The 7975-nt window shown below is 34.1% G+C and overlaps 1 long non-coding RNA gene across 3 annotated transcripts in view; it reads right to left on the bottom strand.

Moving 5' to 3' along the window:
- The window catches only part of LOC141376459 (uncharacterized), a 32383-nt gene extending 24425 nt beyond the window's left edge, over positions 1-7958 (bottom strand). Inside the window, exons 1-9 of one of the 3 annotated variants that reach the window (XR_012386560.1) lie at positions 7934-7958; positions 5149-5490; positions 4969-5038; positions 4584-4864; positions 4437-4501; positions 3985-4049; positions 3392-3474; positions 3068-3134; positions 2668-2723 (exon numbers count right to left, since the gene is read on the bottom strand). This is a non-coding gene — a long non-coding RNA (uncharacterized lncRNA). Of the gene's footprint in view, positions 1-2648; positions 2724-3067; positions 3135-3391; positions 3475-3984; positions 4050-4436; positions 4502-4583; positions 4865-4968; positions 5039-5148; positions 5491-7390; positions 7532-7933 lie in introns of those variants that run through there. The other 2 variants (XR_012386559.1, XR_012386561.1) reach the window with 2 other exon arrangements.
- Positions 7959-7975: the final 17 nt, after the last annotated feature.

Here is a 7975-nt window from a genome sequence, read left to right as displayed (position 1 = left end):
TATTATTATCATTATTATGTAGTGCCATGAACGTCCTTACTGTACTTAACATTTCACTTTTGCTTAAAATTTACATTAAAAATAGAGTAATTTTCAACAATTTTGTTTAAAAAGTCAAGCTCAATTCAATAGGGGTGATCTTCAAAACAGCAGCTCGATGACACAAGCGTACCGGGGTTCAGAAGGAAAAAAGACTGTGTGAACAAAAACCAGCCTAGGAGGTGGCAAGGGGGGACAGTCGAACTTGGGTACGGTCCAGGCAATTGAACCAAGTGTGAAAGCACCCTTAGTTAACTTTATTTGTGCTCGTAGAGAGATTTCATTTGCAGCATTAACCCCTTAAGACATCCGACAATATTACATTTGGCATTTATATAAATAACCCAAAGTACCACAGTACCACTTCTCCAAATAAATATCCCGTCTACTGGCTATCAACTGTATATACTGGCAGTAGCAGGTCTCAGTACTTGATCTGCCATGATAATCAAATCAACAGCAGCAGCAGCAGCAGCAGCAGCGTAGCAGTTCTATTCTGCCAAGACCAAATACATCAACATTGCTATATACATTGAAGGATTCGGATTTATACCTTCCAATCTGTCTCAGAATGGATCAACGATTTTCCTTTTCTCGTCATCCTGTGTCTCATTATTCATAATGAATTGATCTGTTCTTAGTACATCGTCACTTTCCACTTTTTTCCAGAATTGAACACAGAATATTAGAACAATAATAAAAATATATAATAATAATAATAATAATAATAATAATAATAATAATAATAATAATAAACAGAAAAGGGCAAATTATAATTTCACTGGTCTAAATTTATTTTTTTTTCATCCAAAGTTGCTTCCAGGGTTCTCACGCTTTCTAATTAATTTCTAAAATATCAGCCTCAACCAAAAGGTTAATATGTCGGTTTATGGTAAAAGTACAGGAATGAATACATGTACTATTAAAAATCTGAAAATATGAAGTGTAAGACCAATATATTTAAAAAAAAATCTAAATAAAACATTTTTGAATACTAAATCACTTTTGTTTTTTGAAGTATGGCATAAAATTTTTCAGATTTTCATTTAACATGCGCTTTTATTTTATTTATTTTTTTTCAATAAAACCAAAATGAAGTGCATTAGTGCAACAGGATTTTTGTTTGATTTCTTTTTGTAAACCAAGTTGTGCCATTAAAGTTCTTTCTGTACTTAACATTTCACTGTTGCTTAATATTTACATTAAAAATATCAGAGTAATTTTTAAGAATTTTGTTTAAAAAGTCAAGCTCAATTCAAAAGGGGTGATCTTCAAAACAGTTTCAGAAATATTGATAAAATGTGCATTATGTGTTGGTGTTACTGTGCTAGATTTAAGACTTTTAATGGGGGAAATAAGTATTGAACACCACACCATTTGACTTGAAATATTCACCAGATGTTGGGAACAACTACACAAATCCCTATATAAAAAAAAACAAATCTAATTAGTTTACAAATGAAGTTATGTGAAATAAAATTAAATGACACAGGGAAAAATAAAATAAAATTAAAAAATAAAAATAAAATAAAATAAAATTAGGCGTAGTAAGGCAGCAAAAGCCCAGACAGCAGCTGAAATCCGTCCAACATCTATATAAGCAGGAGGATGAAGATGAAACCAGGGTGGGCATTTTAGCAAGACAATGATCCAAAACACAGTTAAGGAAAATGTAGCTCTAGTCCGGATTACGCTATGAAGCTAGATTAGTCTTAATAATTATTCATGCAAAAAAATAAAAATAAAACAAACATGCAGCCAAATTCACATACATGAAACTAAGTTTGCATGCGAAAAAATAAAATAAAAACTGCAATATTTATAAGAAAACAGAAGCTAAGAAAACTGTGCAATTTCCTGTGCAATTTTGCTACATGATAATCTAACATGATTTTGTGAAAGAATTATTTTTTTAATCTTTAGGAACTCCGTTTTCACATAAAAATGGAAAACTTTTAATGCATTTTGGCTATTTTTTCTTTTTTATTAAAGAATACAACATTGCATAAAGTACAATACAGTGCAAAAGAATTTTTTGCATGTTAGTCTATCAGTTTTTAGCTACATTAATGGCTATGAATGCATGTAAAAAACACCCCTGGGACAAATAAAATAATAATAATAATAATAATAAATAAAATCAAAGAAAGAAAAAGGGACAATAAGACAAATAAAGTGGATAAAGAAAGGATTGACCTTGTTCATACAAGAATAGCTCATTTTTAAAGTATTAAAGACATGACAGGAATATAGTTTAAGTCGCAGCGCATATGTTACTTGTTCCATATCACAGAGCTCCCACTTTCTGAAACATTTTGCAACATAAGAAGTACATTTCGAGGGCAAACTTTTAAAAGTGCAGGTTTTTTTTTTTTAACTATACTGCCATTTTCTTGTGTTTGATTATTACGTGCTCAGTCTATAAGCTCCAGTGAGTACCTGACAACCAAAACAACAATGACAGATACAGGACCGTATGAGTGCAGGCACTGTTTCTGTGCTCAATCTGCATCAGCAACTCCCGGCCGGCTACACTGAATACCACAGTCTGAGTTTGAGGATGCAAAACTTTTCTTTTGTTTATCACTTTACTGTGATGTAAAACTGACCCTTGGAAATGACATCTACCTGGACTGGAAACCGCAATTCGAGTCTTTAATCCATTCTGCTGGGTTTTGGTGAACCTAAAGGTTGAAATGAGGAAAAAAAATCCAATTGCACTACTTTCTTTTGCAAATGACACATCAGAGATTGCAGACTATAAAAACCAAAGCCTTCTGAGGGTTTCAATTTTACATTAAGTTAAGCAAAAAGCCTTTTTAAAGGTTACTTTATTATTTATTTGAGATTAATATTGGTGTCTTGAGATTTGGATCAGAAATTCAATGAAATTCTAAAAACCTAAAGAATAAAATGCACATTTTAACACACATTTTCAATGTAAGAAAACATAATATTTAAAAATATATCAAAAAGAATAGAAAATGGATGTTTTTAAAGTAAAAAGTCAGCTTTTCAGAACTTTTACCTTATCTTGTTCCTTTTTCCAAGCTTTAAAGTTTAAACCTTCACCTGCTTTTCAGAGACCAACAGAACTGAAAGAAACACATTTAGAATGTCTTAATGACAATGAACCTTTCGGGTGTACATTAATTTAAGCAAAAAGAATTTAAGAAGGTGGCTTAAAAATGGCTAAAACTCCGCTGTAGGCTATTGGTGTCTGGAAAAACAGAAATTCAATTAATTCAATTCTAAATTCAACTCAAAAATCCTTAAGCATGAAAAGCTTGGTAAAAATGTAAGAAATTTTAAGTTAATTTAGAGGTAAAATTCATCTTTCCAGAACCTTTACCTTCTCTGTTGCGCTGTGGTTCACCAAGCTTTAAACCTCCACCTGCTTTCACGACACCAACAGATCTGGAAAAAAAAAAAGCCCTAAAAAGCCGTGATGAAGGTTACTTTAATTATTGGAGATTAAAAATGGTTAAAACTCTATTGTAGACTATTGGTGTCAGGAAATTTAGTATCAGAAATTCAATTCAATTCTAAAAACCTTAAGAATAAAAAGCTCGGTGGAAATGTATGAACATTTAAAGTTGATTTTGAGGTACAAAGTTGACTTTCCAGAACCTTACTCTGTTACTGTGGTTGAACAAGCTTTGAACCTTCACCTGCTTTTTTGAGACCTACAGAACTGAAAGAAATGCACTAAGAAGGTTTCTTTGTTATTCATTTGAGATTAAAAATAGTTAAAACTCCAATGTAGGCAATTGGTATCTGGAGATTTGGATAGAAAATTCAATCAAATTCTAAAAACCTAAAGAATAAAAGGCTTGAAAATTTAAGAATGTAATTTTCAATAAAAAACATATATTAAATAAATATTTTACAGATTCAGAAAATAGATGTTTTTGAGATAATAGGTCAGCTTTACAGAACCTTTACCTTCTCTGTTGCTCTGTGGTTGAACAAGCTTTAAACCTCCACCTGTTTTCCAGAGACCAACAGAACTAAAAGAAATTACATTAAAAAAGCATTTTAGAAGGTTACTTTATTATTCATTTGAAATTAAAAATGGTTAATATTCAATAAAATTCTAAAAAAAAAGCTTGAGCTTTTCCAGAAACAAACAGAACTGAAAGAAAAAAAAACATTAAGAATGTTATAATAGCAATGAGCCTTTTTGGTTAAGCAAAAAGCTTTAAAAAATGTTACTTTGTTATTCATTTGAGATTAAAAATTGTTAAAACATATTTGGATGCATATTGTCTTTTGGTGTCTGGAAATTAAGGATCAGAAACTCAATTCTAATTTTAAAAACCTTAGGGATAAAAAGCTTGGTGGAAACTTTTTTTTGTCATTTTTGAGGTAAAAAGGCAGGTTTCCAGAACCTTTACCTTCTCTGTTGCTCTGTGGTTGAACAGGATTTAAACCTCCACCTGCTTTCCAGAGACCAACAGAACTGAAATAAACAACAAATTACTGAATTTCATCATCTATAACCACAAACAAAGGCACTTTCTGTACTGTAATAAGTATTTTACTTTTATATTATTCTTGAAATCTGCTATTGCATACTGTAAACATTTGTGGCTCTTATAAAAACTGTAATGATTATCAAATGGATAGTACACCCAAACTTCTGTCATGATTTACTCATCCTCCACTTGTTCCAAAACTCTTTGCATTTCTTTTATCTGTGAAACACAAAGGAAGATATTCTGAAAAATGACAGTAAAAAAAAATAATTAATTGACTATATTTTTTTTTGATAATGGATGTCAGTGGCTGCTTTCCCCATGAATATTCTTCAGAATATCTTGTTCTGTGTTCAAGAAAAGAAATACATTTTTAAAACTTGAGTGTGAGTAAAAAATGGTGAAATTTTCAGTTTTTGGGTGAACTAGCCCTTTAAGATAAATCCATTGCCTTCCATATATTTCTGTTTATAGGTGTCAGTGGCTGCTTTCCCCCTGAATATTCTTCAGAATATCTTGTTCTGTGTTTAGGAGAAGAACGAAATTCATTAGACTTGAGTCTGAGGAAATAGTGGGGAAATGTTCTGCTGAAATGTCTATTTAGGATATATCCATTTCTAATTCGTCAGACCCAATGTTTAGACATGAGCTCTCCTGGCCGTAATGAGGATCTTCTTCGTCTCCTTCCTTTGAGGAAAAAACTTCAGAATATTTTCCCCAAGCTGTGTGGTTTGCCTTTGCAGTATCTCAGTTTCTCTTTAAAGTTTCTGCGTTGGAGTGAAAGCTGTGATCCTCCAGTGGCAGCAGTGACAGACAGAGTGCTCATGTTACCTTGAGCTGCTCTGACCCAATAGAGTTTGAAGTCCCAGCAGTCCACGCCACATTAAAACAGCATAAACCAAAGTGACGCGTGCAGGTAACATTTACCAGCTTCGTCAGTGAGTCAAAGAGGCTTTCCCACTGAAACTATCGCCTGTAAGAAAATAAAATAATACAAAAATAAAATAATAATTACAATAAAACTGAGAAAACAACAGGTAAGTAGTTGATGGATGGGAAAACTGCCACAAAAAGTTCAGTTGTGCATTTCTGCACCAATGCATTTCTGTCAAATTTAAACCAGTTTACATTCTTAAAGGGACAGTTCACACAAAATTAAATTACCTAACCATTTCCTCTCCTTCATGTGCTTATATTATGGCATATTTTAAAGAACGAAGGTTGCTGGCACCCATTGACAGCTAGAAAAGAAATACTTATTAAATCATCGAATGCCAGGTTTTGAACAATTAAATCATAATAATAATTCTCTACATTTATTGGCTTTTCTGGACAATTATAGCACTTTACATATTGGAGGGAGTCTCCTCATCCACCACCAGCGTGCAGCATCCATGTGGATGACACAACGGCAGTTATTTTTGTGCCAGACCGCACACCACACACTAGCTGATTGGCGGAGAGGAGACAAAGTGATGAAGCCAATTATGATACGGGGATGGTTAGGAAGCCATGATGGACAGAGGTCAGCGGGCAAATTTGGTCAGGATGCCCTAGTTAAACCCCCTTTTTTTCTCGAAAGGACATCCTGGTATTTTTAACAACCACAGAGAGTCAGGACCTTAGTTTAACATCTCATTTCAAAGACGGCGCTCACTGAGCAGTAAAGTCCACATCACTATACTGGGGCGTTAGGACCCATGCAGACTGCAGGTTGAGCGTCCCCCGCCTCTCACTAACACCACTTCCAGCAGCAACCTAGCTTTCCAATGTGGTCTCCCCATTCAGGTACTGATCAAGCTTCAGTGGACGATCATGTGTTAGTTGCAAGAGTGAGAAATTAAGGCAGAATTGAATAGCCATCCCTTTAATACACACTCCTGTGCCCACCAAAAAACAATTTGTCCTCATACATTGTTTTAAAAGGTTTTAGTGTTCATAATTTTTCACATACCCTGCTGAAAAATCCAGCTTAAACCAGCCTAGGCTGGATGGCTGATTGACCAGCCTGGTTTTAGAGGGGTTTTGGCCATTTTCAGCCTGGTATTAGTGGGTCAAGCTGGAAAATGACCGGCTAAATCCAGCTTGACACGCCTGGTTTAAGCTGGACATAGGTGGTTTTGGCTGGGCTCCCAGCCTGGTTAGGCTGGTCATCTTCCAGCCTGACCAGCTAAGACAAGGCTGGAAATGGCCAAAACCCCTGTAAAACCAGGCTGGTCAACCAGCTAAAGCCAGCCTAGACTGGTTTACGCTGTTTTTTTCAGTTGGGTAAACTTCATAATGAAAGATAATCTTGTTAATTACAGAGCAAAATATCAACACATCCAATTAAATTCATTTACAACAAACACAAATGCTATAGGGCAGTGGTTCTCAAACTTTTTATCATCAAGTACCACCTCAGAGAAAAAGAGAAAATTTCCCTCCAAGTACCACCAAAATGAGCAGTATTGAAATACAGTAGGCCCAGTAAAGCAACTACAACTCTGCACAGTTAAAAAAAACTTGGCAGATTAGCTTAGAAATATAGGCTATATGTCATATATGGCATATGATATACATCATTTTCGATAAATTTTGAATTGTTTAGCATTTCCATGACATATTTCATTCCTCCGCGTACCTCTCAAAGGAAGCCTGCGTACCACTTATGAGAACCACTGCTATAGGGGATACAGATACTGTATAAACTTAATCAGAAATATCGAGTAGCTGTTTGATTCTTTGAGTGCTATATGGGAATACAACTTCATATTTTACTATTTACTGAATATAAAATTTGGTCAGCAAAATAAATAATCATAAAAGTATGGGTCTGTTTATAGCTAGTACTCTATAATGAAACATAGGTTGTGGTTTCTTGAACAACTTACCTGCTGTTTGACCTCACCTGTTTACAACTTCTGTTTAAATACGAGAAAAGCTGAAAAACTAAGTTCAGCAAACTCAATCAATTTAGTAAATAATATAAGTTTCTCCTTCAATTTCATCATCTTTGTAGAAAAGATACATCTGCTACTACTGGGCATGCGCAATAAAATGTGTCACACTGTACAGCACCGCTACTATCATGAGTAGGTTAAGGTGTAGAAAATTAATAAAACACAGTTTAATGGAGAATTAAAGTAGTATTACAATTAAATAAGTAAAATAAAATCCTCGTTAACTTTTGGCAACAGCTGTATCCCTTTAATCGTATTTACGTTAGGCTACTTGTGCATATAGTGGTAGAATGCGTTCTAAATCGAGTCATTACCCAATTCAGCCTAAGAAAGACAACATTTCTTAATATAAATGTTTAATTTGTACTTTACAAATTCTGTACAGTCTAAAAATGAGAGATAATAACACCTAAATGTGCCATTTTACTCGACGACCCCTCTCAATCACCCGTGCAAATATGATCCAGACATTACCTGAGTGTATACCGCCATCTGCGTCCTGCTTCCTGTAACTGC

Source organism: Danio rerio, chromosome 10 (genome assembly GCF_049306965.1).
Source record: "Danio rerio strain Tuebingen ecotype United States chromosome 10, GRCz12tu, whole genome shotgun sequence".
Classification (NCBI taxonomy): Eukaryota; Metazoa; Chordata; class Actinopteri; order Cypriniformes; family Danionidae; genus Danio; species Danio rerio.
The sequence above is the reverse complement of the archived record's forward strand: the minus strand, read 5'-3'. Positions and strand labels throughout refer to the sequence as shown.